General features: G+C 45.1%; 1 protein-coding gene across 1 annotated transcript in view; it reads left to right on the top strand.

Moving 5' to 3' along the window:
• The window catches only part of GOLGA7B (golgin A7 family member B), a 388598-nt gene extending 387684 nt beyond the window's left edge, over window positions 1-914 (top strand). Inside the window, exon 6 of the transcript XR_011024503.1 lies at window positions 604-914. The gene's annotated coding sequence lies outside the window, so the exon portion shown is untranslated. The remainder of the gene's footprint in view (window positions 1-603) is intronic.
• Window positions 915-22183: the final 21269 nt, after the last annotated feature.

Consider the following 22183-nt stretch of genomic DNA (forward strand, 5'->3'; position numbering starts at 1 on the left):
CAAAGCGTTCATGGTCTATGTAAATATGCGTTGAAGAGTTTAGAACGTTTGGTATGTGTTGTAGTATGTGAAGGTGCCTATACACTCATCGATTTTCTTATTCGATTCCTTCTAGATTTGATTGATCTACTGGGAATCAATTCCCCAAAATGTCAGCAATCAATTTATGATCCATTTTAAACAAATCGATTGAAAGAATCGATTGAACAGGATGTAAAATTCAAAACAATTGGTGGTGGGTCAAGAGTCAGATCAATCATTTTATGATCCATTTTCAACAAAAAATCGATTGAAAGAATCGATTGAACAGGATTGAAACAGCGTGGGTAGATCGACGGCCTATAGCTTTACAATGCATTGAACAGTGCATCTCTGCAGTTCAAACATTTTTCAATAGATTCCATGCTGGACTCTATTGGAAATTGATGTGCAGTGTATGGTAGGAATCGATTCTTTTTCAAAGGATTCTTTTCGGAAGGGAATAAATCATTTTGGAACGTTGGGTGGAAATCTGTAAGTGTATGGCCAGCTTGAAGGTTTCATGTTGCACTAACTGTACAGAATACCTCACTATTTCTGGGATGTACCACTCCATTTTCTCAGACTTTGGACACAGAGCTTCGGAGGACGGAGTGTGGAGTTACGAGTCTGCGTTCTGAAGGATTTCCGATCTTCCGTGATCTCACACAGCGGACGCGAGACAAATGTGCGTTCTAGAAAGCTACCGATGTATCAGGAAACGTTTGCTTGTTTGTTCTGCATGTTTTGGACACTCTGAGCATGAAATCCTTTGTCTTGATGTTGGTATTACTAGAAGGACGTAGAGGCAATGGAATATAGACCCCATTTCATTTGAAAGCTCATGATGATATTTTTTGATGTATATGATGTAAGCATTTGTGGTTTTATCTAGAAAACAATATATATATATATATGCCTTTTTTTCCAGAAAAATTGTGTTGTGTTTTTGTTCAGCGCTAAATTCTCAAAACAACTAAACAATTGTAACGCACTTTTCTCCCAAAAGACCTAAACTGCATAAGCTTGTCTCAGATCAGTACATAGTGGTGTTATGTGATCATAAATGCCAGACTAAGCAGGTGGATATTCAGTTTTGATTTAAACATCTCCCGGGTTGGAGCTGTATTAATTGGGTGTCACTGGCGAACTGAGGGGACTATTCCGGGTGTCTGGAACACCCCCCCTGCACTGAGCTGTGTATTCAGCCAGGGAAGCCCGCATAATATAAACATTCTCATTCTCCCTCCCTTCTTACTTCTGGCGCCTCCCTCCAGCTAATAGAATGAGAGAGGCAGCCGAGCTTCCCCCACAAGAAGATGCAGCCTGCAGTGAGAGAATGTTGATTCTGGAGTCCTGGACTCTCCACAGCACAGAAGTGTCAGACATGATGCAATTAGAGGGCAGGCAAGCTGGTAAATATGCACGGCATGATGCAGAGCTTGCCTGGACTCAGGATCCGTGGGCAAACATCTGTATGGTCTCTCCCCATTGTTATAATGACTGCATGTGTAGATAGGGTGTTAAACAAGCTGAAAAGTTTTTGACAGTCTCTAGACTCCAGGAGGGCCGCATTCTGACTTGTGTGGGAGACTGACAGGGACAGGAGTCCGATTACAGGCAAGTAACCTGTCTGATGTGGGACTGCAATACAGATAAGTTCTCTGCTCCATCTCAGGCTATTCTCAATTTCTCCACTCCTCTCTCTGGGCTAGTGCAACGCCAAAATCACAATAGCAATCGCTAGCAATTTGTGAGTGTGATTTTGTGAAGCGATTTTCACAGCGATTTTTGAATGAATCGCTCAAAAACATGCTACATGCGGTATACCTGCGATTTTGAAAAAGTCGCAACGCTGCTGTGGGAACACCCACATAGGGTAACATTAGCCAAGCGCTTTTCAAATCACTGTTGATTTGAAAAACGCTCAGAAGCCCTCTTGGTGTGCACCAGCCTCCTTCATTCACCTTTGTTTTCCTCTTCCCCTAGAGCTGGCTGTGTCTTCTTGTCATACAGGAAAGCTAAATAAAAGTGCAATCCTGGTGAGGCAAATTATTAGTATTTATATAGCGCCGCCATCTTCCGCAGATGCATATATCCCTGCATCATATGGGTATCGCTTGCGCTATGTGACACTATGTAGCATATTCCACTGAATTGTCCAAACTAAGTCTATCTCCCATTCCTCTCTTGGGGAGTTGTTCCAGCGCTGTACCCCGTTCACATTTGCTGCTACCAGAAGCCCTCAGAAACACTCGTGTCCTTGAGTACTTCCAAAGATAGGCAGCTCCGTAATACGCCAGCGCACTTTTGTGCATGGGCAGTATGGAGCCACCTGTATTCGGAAGCACCCGGGGACATAAGTGCTTCCGGACCTTTCAGGAATCCCCACCTTAAAAATCCTGCGTTTGCCCCTGGGTGTGGCAAGGCTTTCCGAAGGGTAGGGGCAGCATGACAGAAGGCTAATTATTTTAATATGAGGTTGTGGGAGGTGTGATGCAGTTCCCAAAAAAATCTTTCAGGTATCTGGGGCCTATGTCATGTAGAGATATGAATGTTAGCATGCCAATTTTGAAGAGGAGTCTCCATTCTATGGGTAGCCATTCAAAGGTTCTTATTCAAGTCCGTTTTTCTTCTACATTTTCTCCTTGGAGATAATCTTTCATCATCTGTTTATAAACACTTTTCAGATCTCAATTGAAAGTACCAAAAAGTAGGTGATGATAAAGTACTGTCTAAATTACTGGTTTTAGTATTTTCTTGTTTGCTTTCTGGATATTCACTAATAAGGTGTAAAACTATCTCATAGGAGAAACCTTAAGATCTTTGGCCCTTATTCCAAATGATTCTCCTATTAGTTTACTTGATTTTGTGGGGAAGATGAAGTAATCTGTCAGGTTGTTTGCGTTGTCCATGTCAGCTCAGTTCTGGTCTTCAGGAACTAGGATGTGAGAGACTTAAGCTGGCCACTAACGGTCCAATTTCTAGCAAAAAATCGTTAGTGATCAGAAATTCTGATCGGAAGAAAAATCGTTCACTACACCATCAACGAACCAATCTTTGCTTCCTATCGATCACAACCAACTAGAAAATCCAAATTTTAGATTGGCAAAAATCCAATCAGACAACTATTTTTATAATTGATCATAATCAATTGTGCCCATCAACCAAGATTGGTTACAACCAATCCGATCATAATTTCTGATCGCTCGAACGATTTTTCGCTTGAAATTGGACTGTTAGTGGCCACCTTTACTTTCATTGGGAACACAGACCACAATAAAAGCCTGACAGACACACACACACTGAACAGTAAATTATCTACTAAGTGTTTGGATGGAGAGACCTAAAAATGTACAGTATATTTACTTCTTTGTAAAGTCGGCATTGAGGTTGGGTTGATTGTGTGACCTTATTCAGTGCTTTAGAATCACTCTATAGCCATTTAGTTAGCTTACACCGCAAGCCTTTATACATTAGCATAGCCTTGACTTCGTCATGCTACCTCAGGTAATGCTGCTTACTTACAACAGCGCGTAGTTTGCCTTCTTAACACCGAAGGTATTTGCGATAATTCAGGGCAACACGATGGCGTAGTGGTTAGCGCTCTCACCTTGCAGCGCTGGGTCCCCAGTTTTCATCCCAGCCAGGGTTCTATCTGCATTGAGTTTGTATGTCCTCCCCGTGTCTGTGTGGGTTTCATCCAAGTACTCCGGTTTACTCCCATATCCCAAAAACATACAAAATATCCCACAAACATATAAATTGGCCCTAGACTACGATACACACGCTACACGATACATACATAGACGTATGACTATGGTAGGGATTAGATTGTGAGCCCCTCAGAGGGATACTTAGTGACAAGACCATATACTCTGTACAGTGCTGCTTAATATGTTGGCGCTATATAAATAATAATAATAATTCAGATTTGACCGTGGTCCCCCACAATGCACCACTACTGAATATGCAAATTATCTCTATGCCCTTGATGCACTGAGGAGGACCAACAGTCTGAAACAGGCTGTCTGTATGTTGGGATGATGTGGCTCTGTAACATGTATAAGCTATTGGCTTACTATACACCAGCGGCTCTGTAACATTTATAAGCTATAGGCTTGCTATACACCAGCGGCTCTGTAACATGTATAAGCTATAGGCTTGCTATACACCAGCGGTTCTGTAACATGTATAAGCTATAGGCTTGCTATACAACAGCGGCTCTGTAACATGTATAAGCTATAGGCTTGCTATACACCAGCAGCTCTGTAACATGTATAAGCTATAGGCTTGCTATACACCAGCGGCTCTGTAACATGTATAAGCTATAGGCTTGCTATACACCAGCGGTTCTGTAACATGTATAAGCTATAGGCTTGCTATACAACAGCGGCTCTGTAACATGTATAAGCTATAGGCTTGCTATACACCAGCAGTTCTGTAACATGTATAAGCTATAGGCTTGCTATACACCAGCGGCTCTGTAACATGTATAAGCTATAGGCTTGCTATACACCAGCGGTTCTGTAACATGTATAAGCTATAGGCTTGCTATACAACAGCGGCTCTGTAACATGTATAAGCTATAGGCTTGCTATACACCAGCAGTTCTGTAACATGTATAAGCTATAGGCTTGCTATACACCAGCGGCTCTGTAACATGTATAAGCTATAGGCTTGCTATACACCAGCGGTTCTGTAACATGTATAAGCTATAGGCTTGCTATACAACAGCGGCTCTGTAACATGTATAAGCTATAGGCTTGCTATACACCAGCGGTTCTGTAACATGTATAAGCTATAGGCTTGCTATACACCAGCAGTTCTGTAACATGTATAAGCTATAGGCTTGCTATACACCAGCGGCTCTGTAACATGTATAAGCTATAGGTTCGCTATACACCAGCGGCTCTCTAACATGTATAAGCTATCGGCTCACTATACACCAGCGGCTCTGTAACATGTATAAGCTATAGGCTCGCTATACACCAGCGGTTCTGTAACATGTATAAGCTATAGGCTTGCTATACACCAGCAGATCTGTAACATGTATAAGCTATAGGCTCGCTATACACCAGCGGCTCTGAATGTAAGCCTGGCTTCAGAGGAAAATAGAGATCATTTGCATATTCAGTAGTGATGCATTGTGGGAGACCACAGTAAATCACTTAAAGCTGCATTATCGCAAATACCTTCTGTTTTAAGAAGGAAAACTACACTAAGCGTTGGTTTCTTAGTAGGAGGGCTTTTTGGTCTCTTTTAGTCCCCTACACTTTCCTAGTAGTTTTGGGTCACCCCGAGCTGCTTGGGTATTCTGTTACAACAGACAGAAACATAGAAAATACAGGAAATAACAATACCATAAAGACCAGCAGTGGAGACAGGAGAGCAGTTCCTCTAGTAACGGCGTAGATTAAGGAAGTAAGCACTTCCTGTATGTGTGCCGCTAACTAGGCCACCGCTCTCCTGTCCTCAGTGCAGATAGCCGCTGATCTGAGGTCTCAGTGTTCCATGCCACGCCGGTCATGCAGCGCCAGCAAGTGGGATACCGGACAATTCGTGGTGAAAGAGGGCAGCCGCCTACGCAATCAGGTAAATGAGTGGCGGCTGAGGAGGACAGCGGGCAGGATGTTGCCTCTTGGAAGACGCCACCTGATGCAAGTTGTTCAGGCGGCGTTATGGAAGGTTCACCCTTATTTCCTTTTGATCGGCTTGAAAGGGGAGGATTGAACTCTTTAACCACTTCCTGCTATATGGACGTTTATAAACATCCTATTAGTGCTCCTTCTGTGTAAATAGAAGGTACATACAAGTCCGGTTACTCTGCGAAAGTGCATGCCTTTGTTCCCTCGCCCGTGGCAGGAAGTGGTTAACATGGATCGGCAGGATTGTTTATTTCCTGATAGCTGTCCCTTTATGGTGTATTTGTATGTTTATAGCATTTTAAAATACAGGACTTCTGATAAGTACCTTCATAAGGCATGAAAGAGATCGGAGACCTGCGCCTCTGCTGTGACTCTCGCCTGCTGGAAGAGGCCCCACCCAAGGGAGGACCTCCGAGAAGAAGTGTGGCACCAGCGGGAATCGGGAGCGGAGAGAGATTATGTGGTTGGCCTCCACACGAGGACCATGAGGACTGTCCTACCTACCAACACCAGGGATAATGTAATCCATTACCTGTTACTCATCATCACTCACTGTCTGCCACTTCTTGTCACCCACAATCACCTGTCACTATAAATACCACTACTACTTGTAACAACAGATTACTCACTATATGCCACTAATTGTCGCCCACTATCACCCGTTAGTGTACTCGCTCACTACTTTTGATCCACTTCTACCTTACAAGAGGTCACTACTCATCATCCACTAGATGTCACCACTTCCCATTCAAGGCCTGTCACTTCTCCTCATCCACTATCTGTAAAATGGCCAGTTGTGCTAGCTAGAGTTCTAGACTGACTCCCAAATTTCAGAGTATGAGATCTGCTTCATGTGATAAAACCACCACACTCTGCTCAATACATTTATAGGGGAGAGAAAGAGCCCCTCCATTGCTTGGCAATTAGACAGCTGGGGGTTGATTGACTAAAGAACGTTAACCTCCCTGACAGCCTGGAACCCCCAGTCAGACTCGGTGCGGGAAAAAAAAAAACGCAGCTCGGAGCAGTAACCCCCCCGCTTGACTCGTGGTAGCCGCGTAGGCATGTGTAGAACCTGATGCGTGGTGGGCATTTCAACGCACCCCCCTCAAGATTCAGATGTCAGCAGCCATTCTTCCTGTCCTCGGAGGCTCTGCATCCCCCTGGTGATATTGCCATTTGTCGCCATGATGGCAGATGGTGATCTCACTACAGGGTTTCAGCACCACCCGGAGGACGGAGGGAAAACTGCAGCGCTGCATCCCAGGGAGGTAAGTGCTATGGCTATATATATTTACATAGAAAGAGGGACAAAGTCCTGAAAGTGGGACTAATGAGGAGGAAAGAGGGACAGGGTTCCCAAAGAGGGACTTTCCCTCCAAAAGAGGGACAGCTGGGAGCTTTGATTTCAATGTGTTTTTTGGATTATTTTACTCTGGAAGAAATGTACTTCTTATCTGTATATATTTACATTTTATTTTACATTTTAAAATTGTTGCGACAGTGGTCCTTTAAAATAACTTTGTTTCTATAGAAAACACAAAATTACGAAATTTCACAATAAACGTGAATGTGCACCAAAACGTGAAATTAAGAAACCAAAGTTTTGGTTACGGAATTCCTAAATACGTTTGGTATGGCAATTATGAAATTACGAATTCATGTTGTAGTGGCAAAATTTGCATCCTTAATTAAAGAAACGCAAAATTATGCACGCAATATTACGTACACACGCCTCAGCCGATAATCCTGTGAGTGTACAGTGATCTTAATAGAACGCCAGGGTGGTTAAGAATTCTTTTACAGCTGTCCTCAACGATGAGATGGAGGAAGATTGCGAAGATGTGGAGTCCGTTTGAGTAAATATTCATGGTGGAAATAAAAGTTGCCTATTGCTTATTGGGGTATGTTACAGGCCACCTCATATTAATGAAGTTGCAGAACTGCGATTACTACAGCAGATTGAAAAAGCTGCAAGTAAAAATGAGGTCATAATTATGGGCGACTTCAACTTTCCAGACATTGACTGGGGTATTGAGGCTACCCATTCTGGTAAAAGCAGCAGATTTCTGGCAGCACTACAGGACAATTACTTGACTCAAATGGTAACTGAACCAACTAGGGGGAATGCGTTACTGGATCTGATCATTTCTAATAGACCAGATAATGTATCAAATGTGCAGGTTCAAGAACATTTGGGAAATAGTGATCACAACATGAGAACGTTTGATCTGGTGACTGATAGGCCACGGGGCAGCGGGACCACTAAAACTAGGAATTTTAGAAAAGCAAAGTTCAATCAAATTAGGCAGGCACTAAGTTTGGTGAACTGGGATAATGTACTACAAGGGAAGGACACTGAAGGGAAATGGCAAGCTTTTAAACTTATACTCAATCAATATTGTAGTATGTATATCCCATATGGAAACAAAATATCTAGGAATAAAAAAGGCCTCTATGGATGAATAGAAAGGTTAGGGATAAAATGAAGAGGAAAAAGAATGCCTATAAGGTCTTAAAACAGGAGGGGACCGAGCCTGCACTAAGCAATTATAAGGAGTGCAATAAAAATTGTAAAAAAGAAATTAGGCTGGCAAAGATTGAAGCTGAAAAACAAATCGCTAAGGATATCAAATCTAACACAAAAAAGTTTTACAAGTACATTAACTCTAAAAAAAGAAAGGTTGACTGTATAGGACTCCTAAAGGATGAGGGTGGGAACTCAATGGTGGATGACCAAGGTAAGGCAGAGTTATTAAATGCTTTCTTTGCTTCTGTCTTCACAAAAGAAACAGCACTGTTGCAAACTACAGAGGTGGAAAGTCTCAATCTTCTAACTGTAATATTAAATACTTAAATACGCAGGAAGAAGTGAAGGCAAGACTAAATAAATTCAAAATAGACAAGGCACCTGGCCCGGATGGCATGCATCCTCGGGTCCTAAGGTAATTAAGTTCAGTTATAGATAAACCCCTTTATCTTATCTTTTGTGACTCTCTTGCAACTGGCAGAGTCCCAGTGGATTGGCGTACAGCCCACGTTTTCCCATTATTTAAGAAGGGCAAAAAATCAGATCCAGGAAATTATAGACCTGTAAGCTTAACATCAGTTGTATGCAAACTATTTGAGGGGTTACTAAGAGATACTATACATGACTTCATAGTAGAAAATAATCTTATTTCTCAGCATCAACATGGGTTTACTAAAGACAGGTCCTGTTTGACTAACATGCTCAGCTTTTATGAGGTAGTGAATGCTAATATGGATATTGGGAATGCTGTAGATGTGATATACTTGGACTTTGCAAAGGCCTTCGACACTGTCTGTTCCCCACAAAAGTCTGGTGCAAAAGTTGAGGATGCAAGGACTGGGGAAGAGTCTGTGTTCATGGATAGGGAACTGGCTAATGGACCGAAAACAAAGCGTTGTGGTCAATGGATCGTACTCAAAATGGGAGACTGTTAGCAGTGGGGTCCCACAGGGGTCTGTACTGGGTCCAGTGCTCTTCAATTTATTTATTAATGACCTAGTAGATGCAGTAGTGAGCAACGTTGCTATTTTTGCAGATGATACAAAATTGTGCTAAATCATCAACTCTCAGGAAGATAGTGTCATATTGCAACAGGATCTGGATAGGATGGCTATATGGGCACAAACATGGCAGATGAAATTCAATGTTGACAAATGTAAAGTCATGCATTTTGGACGTACTAATGGTCTAGCACCATACAAAATAAATGGGATACAGTTGGGGACATCAAACTTGGAGAAGGACTTAGGAGTACTCATTGACAACAAGTTAAATAATCGGACCTGGTCCTCTGGCGTCGTTTCATCGACGATGTGTTAATGGTATGGAGGGGTGATCTCCTATCATTGCACAAGTTCAATGAAGCCATGAAAATGATTGGATGATACGGTTTACTGTGGATATTAGTGCACAATCGGTAAATTTTTTGGATTTGGAGTTATATGTGGAGGATAATCCCTAAAGAAACAATCAAAACCCGTCCCCTGAGTAAATTAACACCGGAGAGGATAACTGCCAACCTGGATTTTACAAATCTGCTCCACAGTCAAATGGACCCAAACTCTCTAGTAACCCAGTACAACAACACGATATATGAAACACTTGACAGTATTGCCCCATGGCGCACCAAATCAGCAACCAAAAAGCAGAAAGCTAATTGATTTGACAAAACCATCATGGATCTAAAAAAGAAAGGGCGCAGACTAGAAAGACAGTGGCGTAAATCAGGGACTGGGGAGCACAAATCTAGCCTAGTTCAACACCTCAGACAATACCAACAAGCAATAACCAAGAAAAAATCAGACTTTATCTCGCACAAAATATCTACAGCCAACAACAGAGCTGCTCAACTCTTCCACACAGTGGAATCACTCTGCAATCCTTCCTGCCTAAAAGCCCCAACCACATACTCCAGGGAAAGGTGTGAAGAATTCTCTGCCTTCTTCACAAACAAGGTGTCTAGCATCCGTGCCAGCATTACACCAACAACATCAATTGACCACTGGACGTTGCATATGCCTACTACCGTACCACCATGGCAAGTCTTTGACACTCTGAGTGTAGAAGATTTTGGAATTCTCATTCAAAGTCTCCGCCCCACTACCTGCGACCTGGATCCTGGCCCAACTGGATCTTTAATGCAGTGCCCAGCGCTGTTCAGGCCAGCACTTCACAAAATCACTCCGTGCTCCTTGCAAAGTGGACTTTTCCCAGAAGAACTAAAGAAAGCAATCATAAAACCCCTCCTGAAGAAAACATCACTAGATCCTGATTCTGTAACCAACTACAGACCTGTGGCGAACTTACCATTCCTATCAAAAGTTATCGAGAAAGCAGTCGCCAACCAGCTAGAAGCCAGGCTTACAGATAACATCTTTGATACTTTTCAGTCAGGATTCAGGAAAAGGCACAGCACTGAAACAGCATTAGTCCGAGTAATGAATGATCTACTTACTGCAAGGGACAAGGGTGATTGCTCAATTCTGATTCTTCTTGACTTGTCAGCAGCATTTGATACTGTGGATCATGAAATTCTAATCCAGCGACTGAAGAATTACTGTGGCCTAAGGGGTACTGTTCTTAGCTGGTTTCAGACCTTCCTATCTGGCAGGACACAGCAAGTATGTCTGGGCACACACTACTCTAATCCAGTGCCACTTGCCTATGGAGTTCCACAGGGTTCTGTACTATCACCATTACTCTTTGCAGTCTACATGCTCCCACTGGGCAAAATAATCCAGAACTATGGTTTAGGATACCATTGTTATGCAGATGACACACAACTGTATCTGTCCTTCAAGCCTGGCACCCAAGACCCATCAGCATCCATAAATGCGTGTCTAGTGGATTTACAAAATTGGATGAACACCAGCTGGCTGAGGCTGAACTCTGACAAAACAGAGGTGTTGGTGGTAGGTGGTCCACACATGATGGATAAAGTTCAAAACGCTCACCACCTCAAACTAGCAATTGGGGGAGATACTGTGCAGTATAAAGACTCTGTGCGAAACCTTGGGGTGATCCTGGATGGAAATCTAAAACTCAGACAGCAGGTATCAGCTGTCGTCAAGTCTTCCTTCTTCCATCTAAGAAATATAGCGAAAATCAAACACCTTATCCCAGCTGAAGACCTACCTGCCCTGGTTCACGCATTTGTATCCTCCCGCCTAGACTACTGCAACGCCCTGTTAATCGGATCTACAGATAAGGTTCTGCGCCCCTTACAGCTAGTACAGAATGCTGCAGCCAGACTCCTAGCCAATGCCCCCCGCAGCTCACACATCACCCCAGTACTGCAAACTCTTCACTGGTTGCCAGTAAAATGGAGAATCAATTTTAAGATCTGCCTGCTGACATTCAAGGCTCTACACCACATGGGACCCAAATACATAGCGGATCTATTGGAACTTTATGCCCCTCCACGCACCCTCCGCTCTGCCAACAAGATGAAGCTGGTTATTCCCAGGATACACTTAACATTTGGTGCTCGGGCCTTTTCCTATGCAGCCCCTACTCTATGGAACTCACTTCCACAATCAGTACGAGAGGCTCCTTCTCTGGACAGCTTTAAAAAAAGGCTAAAAACTCACCTCTTTTCCCTAGCCTTTGAGACTGCATAATGCAGGGTCACAGCGCTTTGAGTCCCCAGGGAGAAAAGCGCTATATAAATATTATTGTTATTGTTATAATTCCTTAAAAACAAGAACGTCCCACAAACCAGTGGACGTTAATAGTTATATTATATATACCAGCTGCCATCTACCTCGATGGCTGGATAATATCCCCAAGGGACAGTTCACAAGACTCCGCCAAAATTGTACAAACATTATAGACTATGATCAGGAGGCGGAGGGGTTGCAGAACTGTCTCTTGGAGAAAGGCTACCCAGAAGTTAATATTGAAAAGGCCAAGTTAGCCATTAGAGAGAAAGACCGAGAGGATCTGTTGGGTCCCAAAATGGGGCAAAATTAGGACCATAATGATTTTAGTATTGTTCTGCAGTATACAGCACAATCGAGTAAAATCACGAATATAATCCGCAAACATTGGGATGTATTGAGAGAGGACAAGATTATAGGTGATAAATTACCGGTTGTTCCCAAGGTGGTTTTTAAGAGGGCCCCCAATCTGGGATTATCAATAGCAACAGCAGCCAATGAGAGTAAAGTGGGAGGTGGTAGTGGGAGGGGGAAGGGAACAGCAGAATTTATGAGATGTGGGTTCTGTTTGAATTGCAGGAGAACCAATAACCCAGGTAGGATAGTTGAGGTCATGGATCTGGTGCAGTATAGAATCAGGGACTCCATTACCTGTACCACCTGTGGGGTGATCTGCTGTATTCAATGTCCCTGCAAAAAAAGATATATTTTACAGAACTAAAAGGTCACTACAAAGTAGAGTGGGGGAACATTTTAATAATATAATCAAAAAGAAAGAGAGTCACCCCCTTTCCAAGCATTATAAGGAACAGCATGGGGGCAATTTGAGGGGTACTATATTTTTGGGCCTTGAGGTTGTAGAGCGTAGTGGGAGGGGACTATATAAAGAAAATGTCACGTAGTGAGTCAAGGTGGATATTTTAACTAGACACCATTATCCCCAAAGGCTTGAACAGTGAAATGGAGCTTTTTGCCTTTTTTTGAGGGTTTTGTATTTGGAGGTGAGGTTGATATGGTTATGTATAACGATAACAGTAATAAGTATGGAGCACCTCCCTCCCTGGGAACTTAAAGCGCTATGTATATGGGGCTGAGTTGATGGATGTATGGTGTTTAATTAAAATACAGGATGGACTGGTATACAAACTATACTTTTTTATTATTATTCTTTTTTCCTTTTTATATGTTTTTTATATATTTTTATTTTTTAATGATCAACTATGTTGGAGAAATGAGATCTGATGATATGTTGGAAGTGAGACAGGTTCAAAGGGAAAGATGAGAGAAAAACAGTTCAACCCACTATGACCCATGACCCCACAAATTAGGGGGCTGGCTGATCTGCCAGCGGGTATTTAGGAAGTAGGAAGGAGATGAGCTTCAGACTGACAAAATCCTCCTGAGGAAAGCCACCGATAAGTGGCTGAAATGCATTGAGGTTTCAACTTTAACTTAAACTTTATTGGGGAGACCACTGGAACTAGGAGAACCCGCAGAAGCGCGCAGCGGTAATCCGTACAGTAAGCTCCAGCGTACTCAAAGGTGGTGACGTCACCCGGACTAACCCAATACGAGCGAGAAGAAGCAGGAAGTGCGGCGAGCGGATCACTGTGTTGAGCACACGGAAGTGACGTAGGCGGCACTTGGAGACCTGCAAGAGAGTAATACGAGAGTAGTCTGACAGCGGACAGACCCGGCCCCGTGACGGTGAGGAATACAACCGAGGGTGCACCTGAATATCCGAGGAAGTGAGCTGATAAAACTGTGAGTCTGGCACTGGCACTCAGTATGTTCAAATTAAGATGAATAATTCATATTGAACAAAGAGATAGACTTTTTTGTGCATGTATATGTAACATTATACAAGGAAGCTTCTCGGGAATAGTATTGAGGAACACTTTCCACACGAGAAGGAATCTGTCTTTTCCGCATACCTGTCTGGACAATCAGAATTTTCCAACTTCTTTTGGAATCAACATCTTTTTTATTTTTTATGTATTTTTAACTTTGAATACTTTTGCGTTTTGAACTTTTTAATTAGAAGGGCCCTTCTAGTATGTGAATGGGAGAGGTTGTGTAGGTTGAATGAGTGAATAGGTGAGGGTATACCAGTCCAATTTGCAATTTTTATTGAGGAATTTAACTAATAAAGGAGTTCTATTGAACTGGATTGGAGCGCGTGGTGGACTAATTATTTACAAGTTAAATAATCGTACTCAATGCCAAGCAGCTGCAGCTAAAGCTAACAAAATTTTGGGATGCATTAAAAGGGAAATAAAAACTTGAGATGCTAGCATAATATTGCCCCTGTTTAACTCTCTAGTAAGGCCACATCTGGATTTCGGGAATATGGAATTCAGTTCTGGGCACCACATTACAAAAAAGATATTGCAGTTTTATAGCAGGTGCAGAGACGAGCAACAAAATTGATAGGTGGGATGGAAGGTCTCACTTATCAAGAAAGGTTAGATAGGTTAGATATAATAGCTTGGCGGATGAGCTTTTTGTCCCTAGGCCTTCTCAAAGGACTAGAGGACATGATCTGCGCATGGAAGAAAAACGTTTTAGCCATTTATTTAGGAAAGGGTTCTTTACAGTAAGAGTGGTTAAGATGTGGAATGCATTGCCACAGGAAGTCGTTATGGCAAACTCTATACCTGCATTTAAAGGGGGCTTAGATGCTTTCCTTGCGTTGAAAGACATCCAAGGCTACAATTACTAGGTAATGCCTAATGATGTTGATCCAGGGATTTTATCTGATTGCCATCTGGAGTCGGGAAGGAATTTTTCCCTTTAGGGGCTAATTGGACCATGCCTTGTAAGGGTTTTTTCGCCTTCCTCTGGATCAACAGGGGTATGTGAGGGAGCAGGCTGGTGTTGTACTTTATACTGGTTGAACTCGATGGACGTATGTCTTTTTTCAACCAAAATAACTATGTAACTATGTAACTATGAAGTGCGCTGTTTGCGTATCTCTGCAGCAGCCGCTGGAGAGATATGTAGAGGGCGCACTTCTCCTGGGTAGCTGGCTCCGATGACGTCAGTGACGGGAGGCGGTTCTCATAGATGCGGGCAGCGGAGGACGGCGGTGTGGGACCGATCCGTGCGTATAGGGCTGGAGGAAGCCCCAGGTATGCATAACATCTTTTTCATTTTCCCGTCTCCGGTTCATCTCTGGTTCCCTTTAATGTTCTCAGCAAGGGGGCATACGCAATAACCTGAGACATGACATACTGCAGCTCAACACAATAGCACACTGGCTGGCTGTGAGTCTGTGACAAACCAACTGCTCACCCTCAGCCACTCCATTCCTCCTCAGTCAGAACAGCAGTGCCACCTCCTCCCTTCTGCTGTGCAAGTCACATGACGCACTGCTGCTCTCCTGCCTTCCCCCCTCCTCACTCACTGTCACACTCCTCACACAGCACAACAAGCTGCTTTTCCCCAATGCTGCTCTCCTGCCTCCCCCCTCCCCACTCACTGTCAGACTCCTCACACAGCACAATAAGCTGCTTTTCCCCAATGCTGCTCTCCTGCCTCCCCCCTCCTCACTCACTGTCAGACTCCTCACATAGCACAACAAGCTGCTTTTCCCCAATGCTGCTCTCCTGCCTCCCCCTCCTCACTCACTGTCATACTCCTCACACAGCACAAGCTTCTTTTCCCCAATGCTGCTCCCCTGCCTCCCCCTCCTCACTCACTGCCAGACTCCTCACACAGCACAACAAGCTGCTTTTCCCCAATGATGCTCTCCTGCCTCCCCCTCCTCACTCGCTGTCGGACTCCTCACACAGCACAACAAGCAGCTTTTCCCCAATGCTGCTCTCCTGCCTCCCCCCTCCTCACTCACTGTCAGACTCCTCACACAGCACAACAAGCTGCTTTTCCCCAATGCTGCTCTCCTGCCTCCCCCTCCTCACTCACTGTCATACTCCTCACACAGCACAAGCTTCTTTTCCCCAATGCTGCTCTCCTGCCTCCCTCTCCTCACTCACTGCCAGACTCCTCACACAGCACAACAAGCTGCTTTTCCCCAATGATGCTCTCCTGCCTCCCCCCTCCTCACTCACTGTCACACTCCTCACACAACACAACAAGCTGCTTTTCCCCAATGCTGCTCTCCTGCCTCCCCCTCCTCACTCACTGTCAGACTCCTCACACAGCACAACAAGCTGCTTTTCCCCAATGCTGCTCTCCTGCCTCCCCCTCCTCACTCACTGTCATACTCCTCACACAGCACAAGCTTCTTTTCCCCAATGCTGCTCTCCTGCCTCCCCCTCCTCACTCACTGCCAGACTCCTCACACAGCGCAACAAGCTGCTTTCCCCCAATGATGCTCTCCTGCCTCCTCCCTCCTCACTCACTGTCACACTCCTCACACAGCACAATAAGCTGCTTTTCCCCAATGCTGCTCTCCTGCCTCCCCCTCCTCACTCACTGTCATACTCCTCACACAACACAACAAGCTGCTTTTCCCCAATGCTGCTCTCCTGCCTCCCCCTCCTCACTCACTGTCAGACTCCTCACACAGCACAACAAGCTGCTTTTCCCCAATGCTGCTCTCCTGCCTCCCCCTCCTCACTCACTGTCATACTCCTCACACAGCACAACAAGCTGCTTTTCCCCAATGCTGCTCACCTGCCTCCCCCTCCTCACTCACTGCCAGACTCCTCACACAGCACAACAAGCTGCTCTTCCCCAATGTTGCTCTCCTGCCCCCCCCCCCCCCCCTACTCACTGTCAGACTCCTTACACAGCACAACAAGCTGCTTTTCCCCAATGATGCTCTCCTGCCTCCCCCTCCTCACTCAAACTTCTCACACGGCACAACAAGCTGCTTTTCCCCAATGATGACCTCTTCACCTCGCTTTCCTCTTGCCTCCTACTCTGACTGCATGCTGTTAGTGTAAACACAGTACAAACATGCCGCTCCTGTAATATCTGCGCCTGATGCAAATGTTTCACCTTGCTTCATGATAGAACCGGCCCTGCGCTTAAGTGAAAGCCAATACCTTTCTTTCTTCTCGCCATTCGCCCCTCTACATGACGCCATGTCTGTGCTGCTCCCTTGGTCCTCTGCCTTCTTGCTCAGCAACAGAATGTGTTGTTAGCTGACTTTGGGCTCTATTCACAAAGCATTACCGAATTCGATAATGCTAAAAACAGCTGATTTTACCGATCACCTTTCCAAGGTACAATTCACTAAACCCATCACCGCACAGAAAATCACTGTTCCCGACTCGTGCGGTAATTACCTCAGGAAATGTCAATTCATAAAGATTTCCACATGTTATTTACCGGCCAAAAGTGTTTGGAAGTTTTCTCCAGCTCACAGCAGCTGATAACTGGACAGTCAGCCAATAGGGAGAGCCACACAGTCTGCTTCTGAGCTAATTGGATACGACAGGGGTATCGGGTGGCTCTTTCAGTGTATCAATGCAGAATAAGCAGACAACTCTGCTGGCATCCCTTTAGACGTGCATATTTATATTTTAGCACATAGAAGAGCTCCCCCTGGTGGCTGCAGCACATCTAAAGAGATGACAGTATGCACAGGACAGAAAATCTCTGAGTCACACACACAGCCCACTGCCCTGCTAGAAGGCTGCTAAGTGACACTTACAGAGCAGGGCTTAGTGAATTGAGGCAGTTGGTTCGGTAAATTATCATACTTCTGGCTCATGGGGGAAAACTTTTGTGAGTTTGGAAAAAAAGTGTAGAATACCGCAGGAGGTATTTTACTGTCCAAAAGGCTTTTACCGCACTGCTGATTGTGCATAGAGCCCTTTGTGTTTGTACAGCCTCGGCCCAGCGATATCGCTCAAGGAATTGAGGTACCATCCGGGTTGGACGACATCAGTCACGTGTGTATACAAGCTTTCAAACAGGATTTGCAGGATTTTTTTTATAGAGCTGAAATAACTAGAAGGCTTGAAGCTGTCACCTTTCATTAATGCATTATTATGGTTCAGATGAAATTGACGTTTCTCAATTATCTCTGTCAGAGTGAAATCCCCATATTCCTTGAGGCTGGTTTCACACCAGAACGTTGCGTTTTAGGGGACGTTATGGTCGCATAACGTGCCCCTAACACAACGCCTGGTGCTCCCTGCTTTGGACGTCAGAGTGAGCCGCGTTGTGCAGCTCACTCTGGCGTCCGTGATGCCGTGATGCGTACTCTTGTGCGCATGCGGCATCACGTGGTCCCGCCGGCCAATCGCTGCACAGAGCGGCCGCTCCAGGAAGTAAACACTGCACGTCACTGAGTGCAGTGAATATTAATTAGCCATGTGCCTGGCCGCTCTCCGCTCCTCCCCAACGTTACTGAGCATGTGCAAGCAGTCTAACGCGGCTCTGCCGCTTAGAAAGTACTGCATGCAGTACGTTATCTTATGGCGCAGCGTTACTAAGTAACGCAACGTGGGCACTGTGAACAGCCCATTGATTTTTCATTGCTGTGCGGTGGGGTGCGTTACTGGCTGCTCTAACGTGCGCCTGTAACGTCCCACTGTGAAACCAGCCTGAAAGCAACGCTATGACCATATATATATATATATATATATATATATATATATATAATCAGTACCAGCACTGGACAAGCCCAGTCGTTATTGATTGATACTGAAAATATTCTTTCTGTTTCAGTTTGTAGTCAGGTATGGCTTTGGTGTGAGGGTGGAGCCAGCCCAGCGACCTCCAATCATCATGTATGAGTGATGGGCTGCACTGAGCGCTCTGATGCCAAGCCTCCTACTGCTGGGAACACCGTGTAATGGCTGCACATCTGTCTGCAGAAAGCTAAGGTAAGAAAGCTGATCTCATATAATTCCTTGTGGAGTGTAGATATGGAATAATAGGAATGTTTTCTTGCATAACAACAAAAGTGGAGTACTACTTCAGTTCTATGGGGGGAAAATATACACACAGTATATTCTCACTTTAATAAACTCTGTTATAGTAAACATTCCGGTATTGTAAACTACCTCTCCAGGTCCTGGCCAATCTCCATAATAAGTCTATGGCAGCAACACTCAGTATAGTAAACCTGGATATTTCTGTAATAGTAAACATGTTTTTGGCCCCTACGTGACGCTGACTCTGGATATAGTAAAAAAAAGTGCAGATCAGAGCGGGCTTACACACTGCAAAACTAAGGAGAGTGGAGCGGAAAGTGCTAAGTCCCGCCCATGGAGGTATCAGAGCCACTCACATTACAGTTGTGAGTGGTTTATCACGATTGGCTGCATTTTGAAGAGAGGCTTCATGACTGGCTCAAGTGTGAGCAGAAAGTTTTGGAGGACATGTGCTGAAAGTCCCGCCCATGGAGGCATCGGAGCCATTCACAGGAAGTGAGTGGCTGCCTCTATTCAGTGATACAGTACCAGCATTTTTCCAGCCTGGCTTTGCAACCCTGAGGTATACTTAACCTTGTAGTCCACCAAATGTGCAGGTGCTTGTACTATTCCTCCAATGGAAGGACAGAGCTGCTCCTGTGCAGCAGAGAATGTACCAGGGCATGCTGGGATATTTCTAGGACTATTTCTGATATAGTAATCAGGGGCGTACAGGGGCGTAGCAATAGGGGTTGCAGAGGTTGCAACCGAATTGGGGCCCTTGGGCCATAGGGGCCCCGAAGGGCCCTCCCGCAACTACAGTATTAGCTCTTTATTGGTCCTGTGCTCATAATAATCACTTCTATACTTTGAATAGTAGTAATCATTAACAAACTGTTCCCCATCCCCTTCTTGCACCTCTGACACTGTAGTTGCCATTGGCAGGGATTGCTATGTATAGAGTGCTTGGGGGGTAATCAGTAACAAGCTGCTCCCCATCCTCTTCTTGCCCCTCTGACATTGTAGTTGCCATTGGCAGGGATTGCTATGTATAGAGTGCTTGGGGGGTAATCAGTAACAAGCTGTTCCCCATCCCCTTCTTGCACCTCTGACACTGTAGTTGCCATTGGCAGGGATTGCTATGTATAGAGTGCTTGGGGGTAATCAGTAACAAGCTGCTCCCCATCCTCTTCTTGCCCCTTAGACACTGTAGTTGCCATTGGCAGGGATTGCTATGTATAGAGTGCTTGGGGGTAATCAGTAACAAGCTGCTCCCCATTCCCTTCTTGTACCTCTGACACTGTAGTTGCCATTGGCAGGGATTGCTATGTATAGAGTGCTTGGGGGTAATCAGTAACAAGCTGCTCCCCATCCCCTTCTTGTACCTCTGACACTGTAGTTGCCATTGGCAAGGATTGCTATGTATAGAGTGCTTGGGGGTAATCAGTAACAAGCTGTTTCCCGCCCCCTTCTTGCACCTCTGACACTGTAGTTGCCATTGGCAGGGATTGCTATGTATAGAGTGCTTGGGGGTAATCAGTAACAAGCTGCTCCACATCCCCCTCTTGCATCTCTGACACTGTAGTTGCCATTGGCAGGGATTGCTATGTATAGAGTGCTTGGGGGTAATCAGTAACAAGCTGCTCCCCATCCTCTTCTTGAACCTCTGACACAGTAGTTGCCATTGGCAGGGATTGCTATGTATAGAGTGCTTGGGGGTAATCAGTAACAAGCTGCTCCCCATCCCCTTCTTGCACCTCTGACACTGTAGTTGCCATTGGCAGGGATTGCTATGTATAGAGTGCTTGGGGGTAATCAGTAACAAGCTGCTCCCCATCCCCTTCTTGCACCTCTGACACTCTAGTTGCCATGGGCAGGGATTGCTATGTATAGAGTGCTTGGGGGTAATCAGTAACAAGCTGCTCCCCATCCCCTTCTTGTACCTCTGACACTGTAGTTGCCATTGGCAGGGATTGCTATGTATAGAGTGCTTGGAGGTAATCAGTAACAAGCTGCTCCCCATCCCCTTCTTGCACCTCTGACACTGTAGTTGCCATGGGCAGGGATTGCTATGTATAGAGTGCTTGGGGGTAATCAGTAACAAGCTGCTCCCCATCCCCTTCTTGCACCTCTGACACTGTAGTTGCCATTGGCAGGGATTGCTATGTATAGAGTGCTTGGAGGTAATCAGTAACAAGCTGCTCCCCATCCCCTTCTTGCACCTCTGACACTGTAGTTGCCATGGGCAGGGATTGCTATGTATAGAGTGCTTGGGGGTAATCAGTAACAAGCTGCTCCCCATCCCCTTCTTGCACCTCTGACACTGTAGTTGCCATGGGCAGGGATTGCTATGTATAGAGTGCTTGGGGGTAATCAGTAACAAGCTGCTCCCCATCCCCTTCTTGCACCTCTGACACTGTAGTTGCCATTGGCAGGGATTGCTATGTATAGAGTGCTTGGTGGTAATCAGACAAGCTGTTCCCCATCCTCTTCTTGCACCTCTGACACTGTAGTTGCCATTGGCAGGTTTTGGTGCGCCGTATCAATTGTTATGTATAGAGTGCTTGGGGGGCCCCATTTTAAAACTTGCATCGGGGGCCCACAGCTCCTTAGCTATGCCACCGGGGGCGTAGCAATAGACCCTGCAAAGGATGCAGCCACAGGGGGGGGGGGGGGTCAGAAGCCACACGATGCCCGGTGGGGGAGAAGTTTCCTTTGCCTGTCCTGAGACAACTAAGGGCATGGAGAGAAAAAGCTTTCTGCTCTCTGCACAATTCTTCTAATGACTGCACCTGCTAAGGAATCCTTCAAAATTTTGCAGACAAAGATTTGTAGACATTCCCTATTCAGTGTGCAGCGGGCTCTTGTGTACAGCGCCCAGTCCCCAACCATCTCTGTGTACTGTAGTGATGCTGGAGGAGTCTGCAGAGCCACTTCTTCTCCATCAGAAGTGGACAGAGTGAGTGTAATAAGCTGAGGCTGGGAGCACACTCATCTGTCGGTTTTCTGTACGTTTTCTGCACGCCATGTGTGTCTGTATGTGTGAAAACATGCATAGAAGCCAATGTAATTGAAAGACAAAAAGGCGTGGAGTGCTTTAGTGCTGTCTGTTTTTATCTGTATGGGGAAAACTCATTGGATTAGGCACTAACCAATTGAATAACATTGGATCTCAGTTTACCTGTGCAGAAATCAAGGGGGAGGGGGGGGGGAGGCCCAGTGATTTCTAGTTACTCCCCTGTAGTAAACCACTTTATATAATTTATATATTTTATGTTTGAGGGTCTATATAGAGCACTGTGGCCCAACTACAACCCTTATCCCCCCAAATCCTCATGCCGTCCATCTCCTTTCTAGCAGTAACAGCCGGTAATAACGATAATCAGCGCTTGGCCTTTGTTGTATCTGTTGGATGATGGGGTTTGTATCCTGACAAAGGCGCCCGCCGTCGTCGCTGTTAATGTCCTTCCATCGCCGCGCCACTTCAAGAAAGAT

The sequence above is a fragment of the Hyperolius riggenbachi genome, chromosome 10, assembly GCF_040937935.1.
Source record: "Hyperolius riggenbachi isolate aHypRig1 chromosome 10, aHypRig1.pri, whole genome shotgun sequence".
NCBI classification, from domain to species: Eukaryota; Metazoa; Chordata; class Amphibia; order Anura; family Hyperoliidae; genus Hyperolius; species Hyperolius riggenbachi.